Genomic DNA, 19,754 nt, shown 5'->3' with positions numbered 1-19,754 from the left:
TTTGCGCCAGACACAACTTCTGTTGACCAGGAACAAGATTTGCTTCCGAATAAAATCTGGAGATAGTACCTTCCTAAAATAAAAAGAAACACCAAATCGTAGTACTCCGTGTTGAAGGATACAGAGGGAGGAGAGATGGGAATGTATTATTGTGCCTCATGGGCGAGTATATATAGGAGTACAAGGGACCACTTGGAGTAGAAGACAAGAAACAAATCTATCCCTACCTAATCTATCCATAACCGACATATACTCTAACATCCCCCCGCAGTCGTAGCGGTAGCGTCGTAAACAACTGGATCGTCGTGGACGGTCAGACTGGAGAGAAACCGAAGTAGAACCAGTGGGCTGACATCCCCCCGCTGGCGCAGCGGGAGCGTCGGGGACGGTGTCGCAACGCACTAGCTTGGACTGTAGAGGAAGCTGGTGAGTCTCAGGCGAGGTGGTAGCCCTTTGTGCCGATGTCGAGGTAGCCGAGAGCGTGGGTGCTGCAACCTTGGTCGAGGGAGCCGCGCGAGGGATTGCCGTGGTCGATGTCGTGGGCGGGTGCCGGTGTCGATGTAGCCGCAAGCGCGTAGTGCGCGAGGAGAGTGACGAAGACGCGTCGAGGCAGTCGTGGAGGTTGTCGATGCCGAAGTTGATGCAGTCCGAGCCGTCGAGGACGAGGTGCGGCCCTAGTTTTGCCAGAACCAGGCGCACGTCGGGGACAAAGGCATACTTCGGTTTTGTCAGAACCGAGTACACATAGAAGAAGTCGGTGACGCGGTCGAGGCAGTCGTAGAGGCGATGCCTAAGAAGACGTTGTCGAAGTCGATGAAGAGGATACGTCCGGCACGAGTTTGCCTGACTCGGGAACGTGTCGGGGACGAAGGCACTTCCGGTGTTGCCAGTACCGGGCATGCGAGGGGCAGGGACCATCATGAATTTGTCGCCATGTCAGAGGGACTAGTAGAGGAGGCCTCCGGAAGCGTCGCGGTCGCAGATCGTCAGAGAGATGCCGACGCTGCCCGCGGTTCTCAGAGTAGAGTAGCAGGTGGTGTAGACGGGGACGAGGCGATGGCACGGGCGACGAAGTCGAGACGGTTGGAGACGTAGAAGGCGGCTAACCCAGCGGTGACCTGGGGTGGTCATGCTGGACGCCTAGACGGGTGTTGCGGTGGTCGGCGAGCCCAGCGCGACCTGAAGTGGTTGGCGAGCCCGGCGGCGACCTGGGGTGGGGGCGCGGCGGCGGTACACGAAGTAGGCGAGGAAGACCCAGCGGCGTGACGAAGACCATGCGTGGATGGAGGCGACCCGCGCCGAAGGGGCGGCTCTGTGGTGGCCTCGGACGTCGATACGCGGGGGACGGCGAAGGGGACCGCGTGCGGCGACGCCACAGCCTGAGGGGCCGGCGTAGCTGCAGGGCGCCAGTCGGTGCAGCGGCGGGACGCCACCAGCGACGTACACGCCTCGGAAGGCGCGTCGGAAGCCGGTAGCAGGGACCAAAGGCGGCGGCGCTGCGGCCCGAAGGGGCGACGCAGCGGCAACCCGATACTCGATCGGTGGTAGGCGCGTGCTCGGGGCCGTGCTTGCCGTTGACGTGCGCGGGGTCGGTTGATCAGACCGACGGCGGCACGATACGCGCCATGGCGTGGACGACGCGCAGATCGGAGGCGATGGCGCAGCAGAACTGGACGCCTATGCTGCCGGATGCACGCCTGGACGGTCGGCCTGGGGTCCAGTACGACCGGCCTGGGCGTCGGTCCAACCGGCCTGGAGCCCGGTCTGCCGGCCTGGGCGCCGGGTGACTGGGCGGAAGGCCCTGGATGGCGGCCCGGTAGGCACCGGTTCTGGGCCCGGTTTTGTCTGGTCCGACCCGGTCTGGAAGCCGGCCGGACCGGCTGTAGCGCCGGGTGGTCCGGTCAGGTGGCCGGTCTGTCGGCCGTGGCGCCGGCCCGTCCGGTGCTGAGGCCGGTCGGCCGGGTCGTGGCGCCGGCCGCCTGAAGGATCTGTCCTGCTTCCAGCCGCGACAGAGAATTCCTACAAACTCCTGTCGTGGCAGAAACGTTGTCGACGATGTCCCGAGCGATGACGGTGGAGACGAGCCGGCGATGGAGACCGCGCGAGCGAGACAGCCTGTTGCGTCGCACGTAGGGGCGCCCCGTGTGCGGCGCGTGCGGCTGTGCCGTGCGGTTGATGTCCGGTGCAGGTCGATACCGTTGTCGGAGTAGAGGCGCAAGAGGACGACGGCGATGGGCGACTCAATCCGATCTATGATCGGTAAACCAAAAAGGAAAAACGCCGGTCGAGCGACCGGTGACGCAAAAAGAAAACCAATCTACGGATTGGAAAAAAAAGGACTCGAGGGCAGCGGATCAACGGATCGGCGGACGAACCCTCATACGGATTGCGCGGCCCCCGGAGTAGATCATGGAGATCGATCTCCCCGGGGGCGGCGCGGAAACCTTGCGGCGGCTAGGTCAAGGAACGTGCCGCTCTGATACCATGTAGAAGGATAGAGAGGGAGGAGAGATTGCGGAATATGATGGATGTATTATTGAGCCTAATGGGCGAGTATATATAGGAGTACAAAGGACCGACTTGGAGTAGAAGACAAGAAACAAATCTATCCCTACCTAATCTATCCCTAACCGACATATACTCTAACACTCTGTATGTCAATCCCACTTGATTAGCGTCCGTTACCAGGAGAAAACACTAAGAATTCTACATGCAAACTACCTAGACCCACCCAATTTGACGTACCATCGGACGATCAAGTTAAAGCAAATCCTACGTCTCTAAAGGAGTCCGATGGAAAGCCTGGTACCGGCATCCGATCGCTAGTGGCGTCGCTCTGCTCGTGTACTAGGATAATTAAGTATTTTGGGGTATATTCCAGTCCACATCGGTTGTAATGCAGTGCAAGCTAAATCAGATGCCGTGAAGATTATAAACGCATACAATGGTGAGGACATGTGGCACTGGTGGACGCAGAAAAAAATTGGAGGGGGCACACCTCCAATTTTTTTTTCGCCCTCCCTATTGTGAATAGGTTTGCTAAATAATACATTGAACAAAGCTAAAGTGCTGATTTTTACCTTTTTTTTTTTGCTGTTGGGAGAGCATGCTCATACGGTTGGCATGAGCATTTTAGGATATATCATCTCTGAACATCATTTTAAACATTAACATCCTATCTTGAAATAGGAATCCTTTCCTCCACATTACATGGAAGAAAATAAGTATTATATGACTTTGCATTTAGTTGTTGGGCTGAAGGTGTTTGTGGTGTTGCATCTTCACTTTCAATCCCGCTCTCGGGATCGGATTGAACCAGAGGTGCGAAATCAAGGCACGCCAGCAAGAAAAAACCCACGATCTTTGATTTCTTCAACATCTATGACCAATGGTGTTGAAGAAGGTGCAATCCTTTTTTGCTTTACGTTTCTTCAAAAGTGACAGCAATTGAAGTTTCTTTATGATTCCTCTTTACTTTTATACAACAAAAATAAAACATACAAGTGACATATATTCTTCTTCATTTATAGTTTTCTACAAGTGCCATGGACAGGAATAATGGATTGAGAAATATGCTAATGTCATTAACTACAAATAATGAACAGAGACAGGAGTCTCTTAAATCGGAACAGAGACTTGACTAACTGTTGTAGGGCTACGGGCCTGCGGCGGCAAGCGGTGGCCGGCCGGGCGCCTTATCCGGCGAGATCGAGAAGACCCGCGGCCGGGGGAAATGAAGATGAGCAGGAGCAGCCGGCGAACTGGGGGCTTGGGCCGGAGGCGCAGAGGGCTGTGTCGGGGGAGGGGCGGAGGGCCAAGGCGCTAGCCGGGGCAGCCGTCGAGTTGGGGAGGCCGGAGGGCGTAAAGGGCGATTGGACTGACGGAGCCAGGAGAGCGGAGGGCAGCGGAGACGAACGCAGCTCGCAGGAGATGAAGAAGAGACTCTCGGCCTTGGTCCATGGACGCATGGTCAAAGACTCGAAGTTAGGTCAGATATTTAGGGCATCTCCAACGCGGCGACCATCCCGCCTCGCGCGTCCAGATGGGTCGAACCGCACAAATCTTGTAGGAAATATGTGTCCTACAACTATATTCAATTTACTTGGAACTTCATATATTCTGTTACCTCATTATTGAATTGAAACATGTCTTTATACATGTAATTGCTATGGTTATTAGCATGAAAATTATGTTTGCCCTGGAACTTGTACTCAAGGATTTGCTTAAGGAAGCTGGTTGGTTAATATTGGAATACAGTGTCTATGATACACTGGAAATATAGCCCGGGCACAATATTAATTGGAAGGAACTAGGCTATTGATCAGATTACAGCCCTGATGTAGGCCTACATAATTAGTCGGAATTTGATTTAATTATGACACATACCTCACATATGTGTGTTCTGGGACATGTACAAATAGTATCCAATTAACAGATAAATTATATCGTGGTTGGTAATTTTATCTGGACACTGTTTGGAAAACGAGTTTAAAATAACTTGGAAGCTTATCTGTAATTGGAGTTGGACTCTGGAAATTACAGTATAAGTAGGTCCCTACCCTCTAGCCTCAATTTTGCAATTGTGAGCGGCACCACGGAAAAGTGCAGAGGAATAGAGGGTAGATCTAATTCTCCTCAAATTCTTACATTGGTTGGACTTGAACCAGAGACCTCGCCCGTGAAGTAAATCATCGCCCCTACGATCAAACCAATTGGAAGAGAATCAATAGACTCCTTTTCGGGAGCGATTCATCCTTCCCGAACGCAGCATACAACTCCCCGTTGTACTGCGCTCTTCAAGTGTGCTTCTTCCCCCTTCTCCCTCTTACCATGGCAAGTCCTTGGGAAATAACTCTGATGGGCAGAAAAAGGAAGGCGTTAAGAGACCCTCCTGGCCCAACCCTAGACACTCTAAGATCCTTTTTCAAACCTGCTCTGCTCCCATTTAAGGAAAAAGAATTTCACGTTCTTCCTGAAAGTAAGGGAGGATTAGGAAAGTCCTATTGATTGCTGCTTTCTCTAGACCGCCGGGAAAAGCATGAAAAAAAGGCTCGAATGGTACGATCCCTCCATCACCCCAGAATGAAAGGGGTGATCTCGTAGTTCTTGGTCTGTGAAGATGCGTTGTTAGGTGCTCCATTTTACCATTGATGACGAACCTCAACCTGTGCTCGAGAGATAGCTCTCCATACACTGATAAGGGATGTATGGATTCTCGAGAAGAGAGCACGGTTTGGGGTTGACGGCGATTAACCGGAATCAAGTACGGGTAGATTGGTAGTCAACCTCTTGTCTCCGATCCGAACCAAACTTCCGCTGCACCTCTGCTTTAATCCCGTACGCCGCGCACAGGAGATAGATCGATTCCTTGTCTCGTTGGAACTCGCCGCCGCCTCCACAAATCACAGCTCCCGTTGATCCCCACCAAGTCGCCTACCACCTGAGCCTCCTGCCGTCCCCTGCTGTTCGCTGCACGGACACGCCGCCCCGGCGCAAGTGTCGCAAGTCGCCGTGAAGCTCCGTCCGTGACTTCGTCCGCCGTCGCCCCGGTTGATCCCAGGTCGAGGTTGCACCAACGCCCCCTCCGATTTACTCCACCAGGCTGCAGTCTCCTCTCCCACGAGCTACAGGTTCAGAATCTGCAGTTTACGCCCACGCATACTGCTAGTCTGCTGTTGTTGCGTCACAAGGACCACTTTCAGTCTGAGATTTGCTTCGGGAATTACGCTCCAATGGCCTCAAATAGTGTTTTTGCTGAACTGCTGAGATCATATAAGTTGGATGGATCAAATTACACTATTTGGAAGAGGAAAATCATGTTTTTACTCACTGCTGAAAACATAGATTATATTACTATGACACCTGAGCCAAACGAACCATCTGTGGATGCTTCGGAAGAGGAAAGAGACAATTATGAAGAAGAGATGAAGGAGTGGACTACTGACAATAAAAAGGCTAGAGTCTATATACTTGGTTCTATGTCTGATTCATTAGCTACTGAGTATGAATCTTAGAAGGCTTCCTATAGAGTTATGAGAAGTCTGGAGGAGGATTTCGGTGAAGTTTCTTTAATCAAAGTTCTTAGCTTGTTCAACAAATTTTTGATAGTAAAGATGACTGATAGTGTTTCTGTTAATGAGCATCTGAATAAGTTATCCGTGTTGAATGAGGAATTGAGAATTGCAGGCTACCCTTTTCATGAACAAGTACTAGTCATGGTGGCGCTGAATTCTTTGCCGCACTCATGGGAACAATTCAAGATTTATTTCTGCCATTCTGAGAGAACTCTGAACATGCGCTCGCTGAGACATCATTTGCTCATGGAAGAAGACAGAAAATCTTCACAAGGGAAGGAGCGACACTCACATCATAATGAGTTACACCTTGGCGAAGATAGGAGAAACTGGAATAAAAGGAATTCTACAGGAGACTTGAGGGACAAAATAAATAGAAAGAGAGATTGGGATAATCATGACAGAAGGGGTTCAAATCAGAATTTCGACAAGAAGTATTACAAGTGTCACAATTGTGGAGATTATGGGCATTTTCGTAATGATTGCAAGAAGAGGAGGAAACCATCCAAACCCTATGAGAAGCATAAGAGACCAAATCAGGACAAGCATGATGACAAGCATCGGGACAAGTATCAGGACAAGCGTCAGGACAACAAGAAGGATAATTCTTCTCATGATGGTATGTGTAATTTATTTGTTTGTTCTGAATCTTTATTTACTACTTCTGCATCAGATCATTGGGTAGTAGATTCTGGTTCCACTTCGCATATTGCAAGGAATGAGTCTGGCTTCTCGTCTTTAAAACCAATTGAAAAGGGAACTAGATTTATTTATCTGGGAACTACTGCTCAAGCTGATATATTAGGAGTTGGTGACTATACCCTTAAACTCCCTAGTGGAGAAAAGTTAATTTTGAAAGACACGGTCTACTCACCAAATATGAGAAAGAATCTGATCTCCGTTTCTAGGCTAGAATTAATTGGTTTTAAGGTCTTGTTTGGAGATGCAAAAGTTAAAATACTGATGAACGGAAAATTAGTTCAGTGAGGAAATAGATTTGATGGTATGTATTATATTGAGGATTTCCTAGATATTGATAAAATGGATTGCATGGTTACTGAACAAAACTCTGTGGTGAGGAATATAAATGGTAATAATAATAGTTCTGAATCATATCTTTGGCATCTTCGGTTGGGTCATATTTCAAAGAACAGAATTAAAAGGCTCATTAGTTCTGGAATTGTAAACTTCAAGTGGGAAGACTATGGCATTTGTGAGGCTTGTGTCGTAGGAAAGATGACTAGGGCGCCCTTTCCCAAGGCGTCAAGCTCAAGTGAACCACTTGATATAATTCATTCAGATATTTGTGGGGAAATGTCTACACCCACAATTGGACAGAAACTCTACTTCATTACATTTATAGATGATTACTCAAGGTACGGCTATGTTTATCTCATTAAGCATAAGTCGGAAGGTTTTGACATGTTCAAGATATTCAAATCTGAAGTAGAGAATCAACTCAATAAGAAAATTAAGGTACTAAGAACTGATCGTGGTGGTGAATACACATCAGGAATCATGGATGAATTTTGCAAAGAAAATGGAATTGTTCATCATTATACTTTACCTTACACTCCTCAACAAAATGGCATGGCTGAAAGGAGGAATAGAACCCTAATGGATATGGTTAGGTCCATGATGGCATACTCCGATCTTCCTTTATCTTTTTGGGGAGAGGCTCTTCATACTGCTGTTTACTTGCTTAATCATTCGCCTTCTAAATCTGTTAGCTCTACTCCTTATGAATTATGGAAAGGGAGGAAACCTACATTGTTAAATTTGGCAGTGTGGGGTTGCAATGCGCAGATTAGAGTTCCTAGTCAATTGAGAACTAAACTGGAACCTAAAAGTTATCCAGGAATATTTATTGGCTATGCTTCTGGTTCAAAAGGTTATAGATTTTATGATGCTGAAAAGAAAAGGTTGATCGAAAGTAGAGATGTTGTGTTTCTTGATGAGGATACACCTTGTCGTGCTAAAAGGGCGAGAGTGGAATTATTAGCAACCCCGCTGGATACTAGTCAACTAAATGCTGAAACTGATTCTAACAATCAGGAAAATCCATCTACCGATGAAATTAATGTTGACACTCCCTCGACTAGTTTACCTAGGAGAAGTGGGAGGAATGTAGCTGCACCATCATATCTTGATGATTATTATGTTTTTATGGGGGAAGTACACTCTAAAACTTCTAGTTTAGAGGAAGAACCAAAATCGTTCAAACATGCTATGTCTTATTCAGAATCCAAATTGTGGATGGAAGCCATGCGTGAGGAACTAGACTCCATGAAAAGAAACAAGGTTTGGGAATTAGTTGATTTACCAAATAATTGTAAGCCAGTAGGATCTAAATGGATATTTAAAAGGAAGTTAAATGCATCTGGTTGTGTGGAAAAGTATAAAGCGAGACTTGTTGCTAAGGGATACACACAAAGGGAAGGAATTGACTTTGTGGAAACTTTTTCACCTATAGCAAAGTTTACTTCTATTCGTATTATTGGTGCATTGACTGCTTATTATGATTTAGAACTCCATCAAATGGATGTCAAAACTGCGTTTTTGAATGGTCATTCGGAGGAAGAGATTTATATGTTACAACCTGATGGTTTTATTGAAAAAGGAAATCAGGGAAAGGTCTGTAAGTTAAATAGATCCATTTATGGTCTTAAGCAAGCTTCTAGGCAATGGTATATTTTGTTTGATAATTCTATAACATCATATGGTTTTTCAATGATGGAAGGAGACCATTGTATTTATTTTAAGATAGTGGGAGGAAAATTTACACTCTTATCACTATATGTAGATGACATACTTATTGCTTCTAACAGTAAGGATATGCTACTGGAAGTTAAAATGTGGCTTTCTTCTACATTTGATATGAAAGATATGGGAAACGCTTCTTATGTTTTAGGAGTGGAAATACTTAGAGATCGGAATAAAGGAACTTTGGGTTTGACTCAAAGGAATTATCTAAAATATGTATTAAAACAATTCTCTATGGAAGACTGCAACCATGCTTTTGTGCCTTTAACGGCAGGAATAAAACTCAGTGAGGAAATGTGTCCTAAAACTCCTGAGGAAAGGAAGAGAATGGAAAATACTCCATATGCTTCTGCCTTGGGATCTCTGATGTATACCATGTTATTCACACGTCCTGACTTGTGCTATGCTGTTGGACTTTTAGGTAGATATCAAAAGAATCCAGGAATTGAGCATTGGAAACAAATAAAACATGCTCTTCGTTATGTTAAAGCGACACTGGATTATTCTCTTTGTTTTAACCAGAGGGATTTACAGCTGCAGGGTTATACTGATGCCGACTGGCAGGGTGATCCGGATGACCGAAAATCGACTTCTGGATATCTATTTACAATTGCGGGTGGTGCAATATCTTGGAGAAGCAAGAAGCAAGATTCAGTGGCCATGTCCTCCATGGAGGCGGAGTATATTGCTGCGTCAGAAGCTGCTAAGGAGGCGGTGTGGCTGAAGGAGTTTCTTTCAACTTTGAAGATTATTGACAGTGCTCGCAAACCAGTTATGGTGTATTGCGATAATCAGGCGGCAATTAAGGTTTCCAGGGATCCTAGATTTCACAGCAAAAGTAAACATATTGAGGGAAGATATCATTATATACGTGATGTTAATAACAGACTTAAATTAGTATCTTTAGAATTTTTACCTAGTGTTGATATGGTTGCTAACCCCTGACTAAGCCTCTTAGTCAGGTGGTGTTTGGTAAGCATGTTAAGGCTATGGGTTTACGGATTTTTGAATAATCTTTTGGACAAGTGGAAGATGTAGGAAATATGTGTCCTACAACTATATTCAATTTACTTGGAACTTCATATATTCTGTTACCTCATTATGGAATTGAAACATGTCTTTATACATGGAATTGCTATGGTTATTAGCATGAAAATTATGTTTGCTGGAACTTGTACTTAAGGATTTGCTTAAGGAAGCTGGTTGGTTAATATTGGAATACAGTGTCTATGATACACTGGAAATATAGCCCGGGCACAATATTAATTGGAAGGAACTAGGCTATTGATCAGATTACAGCCCTGATGTAGGCCTACATAATTAGTCGGAATTTGATTTAATTATGACACATACCTCACATATGTGTGTTCTGGGACATGTACAAATAGTATCCAATTAACAGATAAATTATATCGTGGTTGGTAATTTTATCTGGACACTGTTTGGAAAACGAGTTTAAAATAACTTGGAAGCTTATCTGTAATTGGAGTTGGACTCTGGAAATTACAGTATAAGTAGGTCCCTACCCTCTAGCCTCAATTTTGCAATTGTGAGCGGCACCACGAAAGAGGAATAAAGGGTAGACCTAATTCTCCTCAAATTCTTACAAATCTGCGGTTCAACGCGGCCACACATCGCAAATGCGGATGACCGCGGGTGTCTGGGACGATCCAAACCCGGCCCAAATCTGGGCCTGCGTGGTCGCGGACGACACGCGCCGTTCTCGCGTGTTCGCCTGGTCCGCGTGGCTGGCCCAGCTGTCGGTGATCCAGTCCTATTAAATGTGGATTGGGGGAGGGAGACTGTCTCTATCCAGTCCTCACTCTCCACTCCGGCCGCACGCACGAGCTCGAGCTTCCGCGCCACCTGGCCCCGAAGCGGGAGTTCCAGCCGTCCACCAACGACCACGAGTCCGGCAGCAGCCGGCGAATCGCGCGGCGGCGTTCGAGATGGGGCCGCCGGATCCTCCCATCCGCGACCGGATCTACGTCACCGTAGCGGTGGCGCAGATGTTTTGGGATGCCGGCGTCCCAATGTCGTGGGGGGCGTGCACCTCCCCCACGGCTGGCAGTTGAGCCCAGATCGGGTTCCGGTGCCGCCGATCTCGGGCTCCGGACGCGTCCGCATCGCGGAGATCCGGAGGCGCCGCGCGCAGCTGCCGGCGGACCTCCGGGAGCACCCCGCCTACGGCGACACGAGTCCCAACTGGGACATGTGGTTCGAGGTGGGGCCGCCGGGGGCATCACCCTCATCGACGGCGACAACGACGAGTACTACTAGGAGTAGTACTGCGCACCGGCGGCCACCGTGCTCCCAAACCCTGGCCTAGGTTTTTTTTTGTTTAAAGTCCATATAGGGCTTTCTTTTGTGTAAAAATTTCCCAAAATAGGGCTAACTTTAATGAACCCTAGTTTAAATTTAATTTTTTGTTGTTTTCCTTTTTATATTTATTTTCTTTTATTTTTTTTGCATTTGCGTCGCGTTCGCGCGTTGGGCGCTGCGTGCGACCCAAATGGACACGCGGACGCGGGACGCTGTCCGGGTGTCCGCGCGGCCACCCAAACGGCCTAAAACGAACGGCCCAGCGCGTCTGTTTGGGTCGCAGCGTTGGAGATGCCCTTTGGGTACCTCCCCTCCCCCGTACCACCCGCTACGGCCGCCCATGACATGTGGTGGAGCTTGGCAGCAGCCATCTATGCGGAGTGTGCGGACTCTATATCTGTAATAGGGAAAGTCGGTTTTAAGCACTATCCGAGGGAAACTAATAAAGTTGCTCATGACATGGCTAGGTTTTATTTTGAGTCAAAAATTTCTTGTAATCTAGTGGATGAACCCCCTAGCTGCATCTTGAGAAAACTGATAGAGGATGTAACAATTGTTTAAAATTAATAAAGTTGTGATGGTGGCTTTTCCTAAAAAAATATCTTGGAGTATAAAAAATATGCAGAAAGATACCGAAAGAAGCGACAGCCAAGCCGGGCACCGTTTGCGCATTCCGGGCTGGTTGACCCACTAGTCCACAACAATGCCATTCACCCGCAAAAAAAAATGCCATTCGGTACATCACATGACTCTCAATCTTGTTTATTTTTGTGACAATGCATGAGGATGGTCTGGAACTCTTGCGTGCAAGGATTAACGAAGATGGTCACATAGTCGTCATAGAGAGATATGCGGAACTTTGCAGGCTGACAACCGATTAGGGGAGAGCAGCCCTCTCTTTGTAGAAAGGTTGAGCATCCTTTGTAAAGGATCGCTAGAGATGGTACAAATCATCCATGATATGGATTCTCCTTTGAAGGAACTTGGATCTGGCCACACCATTAACCAAAGCAAGAGATGACACGAAGACCAGTGCATGGTAGGCCACTCTCTCCATCTAGGTAATAAAAAATCAAGCGCTAGCAAAAGCTCAAGGATGTAACTCTAACCACAAATATCATCGGCTTTTGTGATATTCAATTTGTGTAACATCTGATGAGTCTTACATCAATGAATCTCATGAATGATGGGTTGAACATAAGTAAAACTGTCTACGAAAGCAAGGAATCCAACAAACAATCGATTTGAATCCAACATGAGGGGAATATAGATTCCCAAGTCGTGGAGCAAAATAAATTCAAGCTTGCAGAACTTTAGGTCTTCACGCTCATTCATTCACTTAAACTTTATGTCATTAAATCTAACCTCTTTGAGGCATAACCGATCAATCATGGCTCAGGAGGAGCCCACCATGACCCTAAACCCTAATTAGGAGGAGGTGAAGATGTATTAAGAGAACAGGAGGGATGTTTGGATACGAGAGAAGCTATCGTGACAGTTAGATCATGATCTTATAATGAATTTTAAAAAAAAAGCTAAAACTGAGTAAAAAAGAAATAACAACCAAGCAACAAGTAGACACTCCATTAGGAAACACCTTGAAATTTAGATCTGGTGCATATCATATGGGTGCGTAGATGATCCAACTATGAAGCTGTGGGTTAAACTTATTTAACGGTCCCTGGTTGAGGTATAAGTATGGCAGACAAATATTTGTCCAGTATTTATTGACCAGAGATGTAAATTAATTTGACTCATCTTTCCCACTACTTCTCCATGTCCTATCACGGTTCTATCATTGCGCGCGAGCAAGAAGACATTGTCAAATATTGGTGATTAATTTGTTCAAAAGACAATAATTGTGATGAAGAGTGCATGATCCTAAGGCGATGATAGCCTTCCTTTAGGACGACAAAGGGTGCTTTGGAGGTTGAGCTTGAAGTAGCTCGAGTAGATCCGTCAGATGTTGTCACAATGGGCACGTCTACTGCTAGTAGTTCAGTATCCAATGGGAATAACAATTCAAGTGGGACGGGCCTCGCCGCTTAACCCGCTAAGTGTCCCGGTAACAGTCAACTTAACATGTACCCCCACCAATCCATATTAGACACATTTTAGCTATAGATACATCTATATTATCGACAAATAATATAAATCGAAGAAAGTATGTGTGCATTCCAATTTGCAGCAGCGGGATAAGACTGCATGCCCGCTTGTCCCGGTTATGTCAATTTGACTAGGCGATGGCAACATCGCTACAGTACGGTCAGTGCACCTGGTATGCACCTCCCCTAGATCCCATGGGTCCTATTAGCCCCACCTTTTCAATCCCAGTGGGCAAAGCCAGGCGGGAACAAACATCCCATGTGCATCCCACTTGCATCTTTAAGTGGGAACTATCATGATCAAGGTGTAGGCTGTCGTTTATCTGCGACATATGGGTGGGGAAAATATCTAGTGATACCACACCTCACATGATACCATGATACCTCTTCATAAAATTGAAATTTGTAAGTGTCAAAAAAAATTAAAATAAATTTGTGGCTATTCAGAAGATGTATGCTTACATTGTCTAGAATTTTCAGATCCAAATGTGAAATACACAAAGAGAAACAATAAAGATAAATGCTATGTGAATAGTCTCATTTTGTGTTTTTGTTTTTATGTGACACTATTCATGCTGGATTTTTCTTTTTTTTTCTTCAAGGATATTTCGAATTTGGTAATGAAAGTTACAGGTACGTAAACATACATGTTGTGAACACACAAAATTTTGTTTTCGGAATTTTTGACATTTACAATATCTATACCTACTAGTTGAATGCCCGTGCGTTGCTACGGACTGATCCTCAATTTTTTTTCTCTTATCACACATGTATAAGTAATGCACACAAAAATTCGGTGGCAAAAAGAATATTTGAACAAAGACATCTTTTTAATTAACATTTCAGCGGCAGCATGAATACATTTTCCAGACGACTCCCTCGCCCCCTCCCCCAACTTCATTACTCATCGCTCTGTATCTCATATTATTGTTAGAAAATAATAACAATTACTCGTACAGGTTGTTTAAAATAACCACCTGCGGATGTAAGGAATTGTGCAAACACAGTTTGACACTACGATGCACTCCTTGATTTTCTTTTGCCTCTTCATACTCTTGCAATTATGAAGATAATGAAGATAAATTGTCAACCTCATTAAGATTACTATGGAAGAGTAGAATTACTGTGTGGGACCCTCATCGTATTGTTTTTATTCAAAGAAGCATATATTAAACTGATTAAAAACAATTTTTGTTGCTAAAACTATTGAAGAGTAGAATTACTTGGAGCATACATATGCGGTAGATGTGTGAATAAGGCAAAAATCGTTCGTCCCGCAAACCATACAGCAACCAAGGAGTGCAAGACCTGCTCTTGATCACCGCAAGCCTCCACCGCTTCCTTCTCGTCAGCGTTGTCCATGCCGTCATTCAACTGACTCATCCACGCTCACCCTTGCATTAATGGGGTACATGATCAGAACTTTGATTTTATAGCTGCACTAAACATATAGAGTAAGATTTAATAACCAAATATAGTTTGCAATAGTAGGCACTGAATTACTATAAATTTCTTCTTGTGCTTATGTAATTTAGTAACAATTCTAAGTTCTGAACCGTATGCACGAATAAGCATAGTAAGAGTTAAGCTATTAAAAATACTAGCACAGATAGGCGCGGCGGCACGCCGCGCCACTGTGGCTGAGTGATGGAAAAATTCCCTGAAAAATTAACCCCAAGATTAGCTGGCCAGTACTGAGTACCATCAAGAAGGGTAACAACCCATTCTAAGATACTTCCTTCCATTGCAATATAGATTGTCATGGTGTTAATCTGTTGGAATGTATCGATTGTTCTCTCTTTTCTGACATTGTTATCCTTAATGTTCATACATTGGCAAGACATTTTTTTGAAGATACTGCCAAAACGCATCCGTTTTACATTATTTGAGCACTGAATTTCGAAGTTGAGTTTGTCTCTGCAAATGACCAGCAAGATTGTTAGGAGGTATGGTCATGTCAAGTTCTTTTATCATGAATATGAAACTTGAACTGCATAAATATATGAACATCACAAGGTGAAATCTAGATAGATAGAGTACCAAAACTAAGTTTTTTCCGCAAAAAAAACTAAGTTTTTTAAGGGGGCACAACTAATTTAATTATGCTTAAAACATGAAAATATTACAGGGCTTAGTTTTCTTAAGTGTAGTAGCACAGTGCAGTTAACTATACATAATGTCTGAGCAATCATGTTATGCAGTGATACGGCAAAAGTACTTGCTCCTGAAATGGCACATAGGCCAATTATATTACACATTATAATTTGACAGTAAGTTGATAGCTTGGTAACTTGATGGCGAATCTCTGATTCACCAGTTGAACTCCCTGTGTGTCTTCAATTTCTAAACCACATGGGCTGGAGTGCACAAAAGGCACTCATTGTCCTGATTGTGAAGGAAAAAAGTGCAGCGACATGGTGTTGTTCATTCAGTTTATCAGTTGAAACTCCTTTTTTTAGGTGGGAACAGTTCCTTGTTTACCTCTCTCGATCTTTTCATTAGTTGCACTGCAAAAGTAGACTGCCTATGAGGTGACAGTATTGATTCAGTTTGGTCTTATAGGTTAGATGTAGGCATTCACCTTTTTCTCGCTGATGTCATAGTTGATTTTTGTTTTTTCTTTTTTGCTCTCTGTTGTAGAGCCTATGTTATGTCATAAAAACATGAGATGGTTTACATATAAGATTGTTACTGGGAATTGAAACATTTTATTGTTTGTTTCATTTTCTTACCTCTCCTAAGTCTGAATCGGTGGCCTCTATGATGTCGTTGGTAGTGCAGTATTGCTACCCTACTCCGTTTGTTCAACTCCCTTCAGAAAGATAAAAAAATATTTTAGTATGACTTCAGGCATTCCGTCTACATCAAGGAACGACTCCAGACATTCCGTTGCATAGAATATTTATAGGAGACTTTAGATCAGGGACAAACACCAATCACTAAGAAATATATGTCCAGTGCATTAACTAATAGTCTGTTATACATCAAATATGTAGAATTTATACACCACTTGAAAGCTCAAATAAAAGTTTGCACAAGTTATTACTTCTCTTTGCGATTGTTCAGTTCCTATGCTGGAGAGATATACGACGCAGCACATTCAATCAGCTAGCAAGCCATGTAATAAGATACAATAAAGCTTGGTCTACCCCATGTCTGAATATCTGCACTCAGATTATAGAGGTATAGATATGCATCCTACTTTCATTTTTTCCCTATACCACATTTGAACTAATATTTAAAAAAATACAGAAAAGAAACTTCATCTTCAAAATGGCCAGAACTGAACAACCAGTTATCTATGAGTAACACATCTAGAAAATTCTCAGCTCAAAGCAACAGTGCCCACATTTTTTTAATGTCTCAACTCTAGAAGAATTTCATTACCTACAAATCAGCTTAATCATCATAAAGAAAGCTGGAGAAACAAAATCTAGTGGTTAGAGATACCTTTGAAAGTGTAGCCGACAGACAGCTTCGATTCAAGCAATATTGGGCATATAAGACTAAAATGTATGGTCCATTCTTAATAACCCAGACCAGAATCCACATATGGAAACAATGTCACTTATACACGAAATCAACTCTCATGCACCAATTAGTCCTCATATTATACCAGCAGCTTGGCCAACATATCTTCTTGCCTAGCTGAGAACATTCTCATTTGTCTGTATATTGTGAGCTCTCTACTTCTGCAGTCAAAACAGTTCGAAGGTTGACTATAAGTTTTGATCCCACACAAGAAGCCGAAGTGAGAGCGAAGAAAATATAATCTCTAGTTACTAAAAGGTGAAAATCCTATCTTTTGTAATCAACATGCTGTAGCAGTTCCCATGAACATCAAGACGCCAAGCGACATCATGAATTGCAGACATGCTTCTAGTAAAATGCCACTTAGTTTGGCTGACATCAAAATAACTACAGGAAGCATGCCACACAAAACATCAGCTTTTACATCACTTTTAAGGATACAGTACGCAAAACTAACATGCCTGGAGTGTGTAAGACCGCCAAACTGCCGATGTTGTCTTGAATTTGTTTGGCAACCTCAACATATTCGGTGCACATCATACAGGGATCAAAAATTACAGAACTACGAATAACCAAATGGCACAACAGACATATCTAGCCAATGAGATTGATCTAAAGTAGACAGTTTGATGATGGTGTATGCCCTCCTGCTGTAATGATATTAAGCACATATATCTTAAATCTGGCGATCAAGTTATTTGTACGAACATACAATATACACCATCAAATTTCATATAATTCAACAATTGCTCTGTTCTAATACATGTTGAAGATAGTGGCATATCAATTTGAAAGAGTAACATGGAAACATGGGGATACTATCATACTCAAAGCATTTCGTTTGGAACCTAGGAATTTAACCCCTTTGACAGGTATTTAATCCAAAGCACACACGCATACATCATTCAAATATCACAGGTACTTTGTGTCAAAAACCGATCGATTAAATTACACATCTGATGCTAATAGATACACTCGATTCTCAAATATGTAGTAGATAGGATGTACTCAAAACAAAGGAAAGAAGCAGCGCTCTGCTAGATGAGACTACCTATGCATAGTTTTGTCATTCACCATCCAGTCCTCCTCAGATAACAAAACGTAGAGTGGGTTCAAATGTTTATCTAATTCACCGATTGACTTGGTTCTTGTTTGATTTGCTAACCGTATAGGTTTTTGATGCTGCCCTGCCCTTTCATTATGCATCGGCACACTAAACAAAATAGCATGCATCATCTCTATGTACTGAGAAAAAAAATCAGCCCATAATAGTACTCAGGCAATTGCCAAGATTCAGAATATCGTGACTTCTTACCTCATATATGAGCAGGTCAAAAACTCCATGCTACTGTAAAATCCGTTTATAGCATCCTCTACAGTCGAGTGCGAGTTCCACCACACCCTCCCTCTGGCCGTGTGTCGCCGCCCGCCCGGTCTTCCCATGGCATGGCACCACGCCATTGACGCCTCTGTAGTCGTCGCCAAGCGTGAGCAACCAAAGACCACCTATCCCATGTATCCCCACGGAATGGCACAATGGAGCAGCCGCCCACTAAGTTGTACCTGAACCGCTTTTCAAAACAAAATCAGATGAGAAGGACACCATTATTTTCAAACATACTAAGAAAATGATCATGATCACACATTAAACACATACATAGGCAATGTTCTCGATATTTTTGTTTCCAAGTTGCATGTGTACCTGTCTCTTATGATGTTGAAGAGAAACACCACGCTTGGGGTGATTACCCTCTTATATCCTGCAAGGATACGTGCACCAACTTCGTGAGAGAGAGAAAACGTGAGAGAGAGCAGTTGTAGGCACACATGGTAGAGAGAGAAAGATGGTAGATGGCGCACAGCCCGGCAACGTACCACCGTCAGTTCTTTCGGTGGATGGGTTGTGAGGTCAAGCTCCTCATGTGCAGCTGCCTCTGTGTTGCCGCCACCGGTTGAGAGAGATGGGGGAGGGGAGGTGAGGCAGACATGGCCATGGTGCCGGTTTGTCTCCGTCCTTCGTCCTGCTCTGTCAAGGCCCTGGATCGTCCGCTCTTGGTGCTGGTCGCTGCTAAAAGAAGAGGATTAGAGGGGTGAGAGACGGGAGAGAGCGGAAAAGGCAGAGCTGCAACATGTAGGCACTTCCCCTTTCGCCTCCAGGATACGAAAGAGGTTGGTCGACCAGCCGTCTTCGGGGCTGCGCCGGGGGAGCCAGGGACTCACGTCACGGCCGCCATCAATCCCAGGTCAGGAGAGGGGAGAGATCGGGCGGGGAAGATTTCTGGCCGGCTACCCGGCGGCTGGCACTCCTCAATCCCCGCAGCCCCGCAAATCCACCGCCGCCGATGTGGATCTAGTGCGTACCCATCTCAACTCGCCTCCTCCTCTTCCAACAACCTCTCCACTGCTCCTATATAGAGCACATGTCGTCGGCCAGAGAAGCTCATGGAGACGACCAGCTAGCGCGCAGAGATGACCAGGGGAGACATGCCGGCGGCGGTAGAAAGCGCTGATCAAGGGGATCAGGTGGGGAGGAGCTCAGGCGGACAGGCCGGGGAGGCCGGCGGATACAGGGCACAAAGAGATTTTTTTTTTCTGAGAACAGAGCGCACAAAGAGATGATAGGTTGAGAGAGATGAGAAGAATTTTCTAGAGACATGAGCTAGTTAGGAGGCCACCGCACCGCTCTACCACGGCCCAAAAGAACTACACGTACCCGGGGCTAAAACAGAAACCATCAACACGTGAATACACATATCAAATCAGAACCGATTGGAATTTTAAAACCACCCCAGAAGTGCACACCAAATAATAACAGAGACGTGAATACACGTGTCAGCAAGAGAGGCATGTAAAAAGTAAATCCAAAAATCTGAGAAAAATCGAAGTTGATCAGCTTTAGTATAGTAGTTATATGTACTCCTATCTATTAGATGCAATATTATGTTCTTCATCCAGTTCT

General features: G+C 44.8%; 1 long non-coding RNA gene across 7 annotated transcripts; it reads right to left on the bottom strand.

The window, feature by feature from the left end:
• Positions 1-14,921: 14,921 nt before the first annotated feature.
• Positions 14,922-18,546, bottom strand: LOC127294565 (uncharacterized). 7 transcript variants are annotated; one of them, XR_011743109.1, is made up of 5 exons: positions 18,498-18,546; positions 18,111-18,358; positions 16,715-16,956; positions 15,997-16,076; positions 14,922-15,181 (listed from the first exon to the last, which is right to left on the bottom strand). It is a non-coding gene; the product is annotated as an uncharacterized lncRNA (long non-coding RNA). The 7 variants fall into 7 exon arrangements; XR_007846758.1 differs by lacking the exon at positions 14,922-15,181 and adding an exon at positions 17,847-18,008 and having other exon boundaries at positions 15,458-16,076; XR_007846760.1 differs by lacking the exon at positions 14,922-15,181 and adding an exon at positions 15,458-15,771 and having other exon boundaries at positions 15,846-16,076.
• Between the last annotated feature and the right edge of the window lie 1,208 nt (positions 18,547-19,754).

The sequence above is a fragment of the Lolium perenne genome, chromosome 4 (assembly GCF_019359855.2).
Source record: "Lolium perenne isolate Kyuss_39 chromosome 4, Kyuss_2.0, whole genome shotgun sequence".
Classification (NCBI taxonomy): domain Eukaryota; kingdom Viridiplantae; phylum Streptophyta; class Magnoliopsida; order Poales; family Poaceae; genus Lolium; species Lolium perenne.
This window is presented reverse-complemented; position numbering and strand designations above follow the sequence as displayed.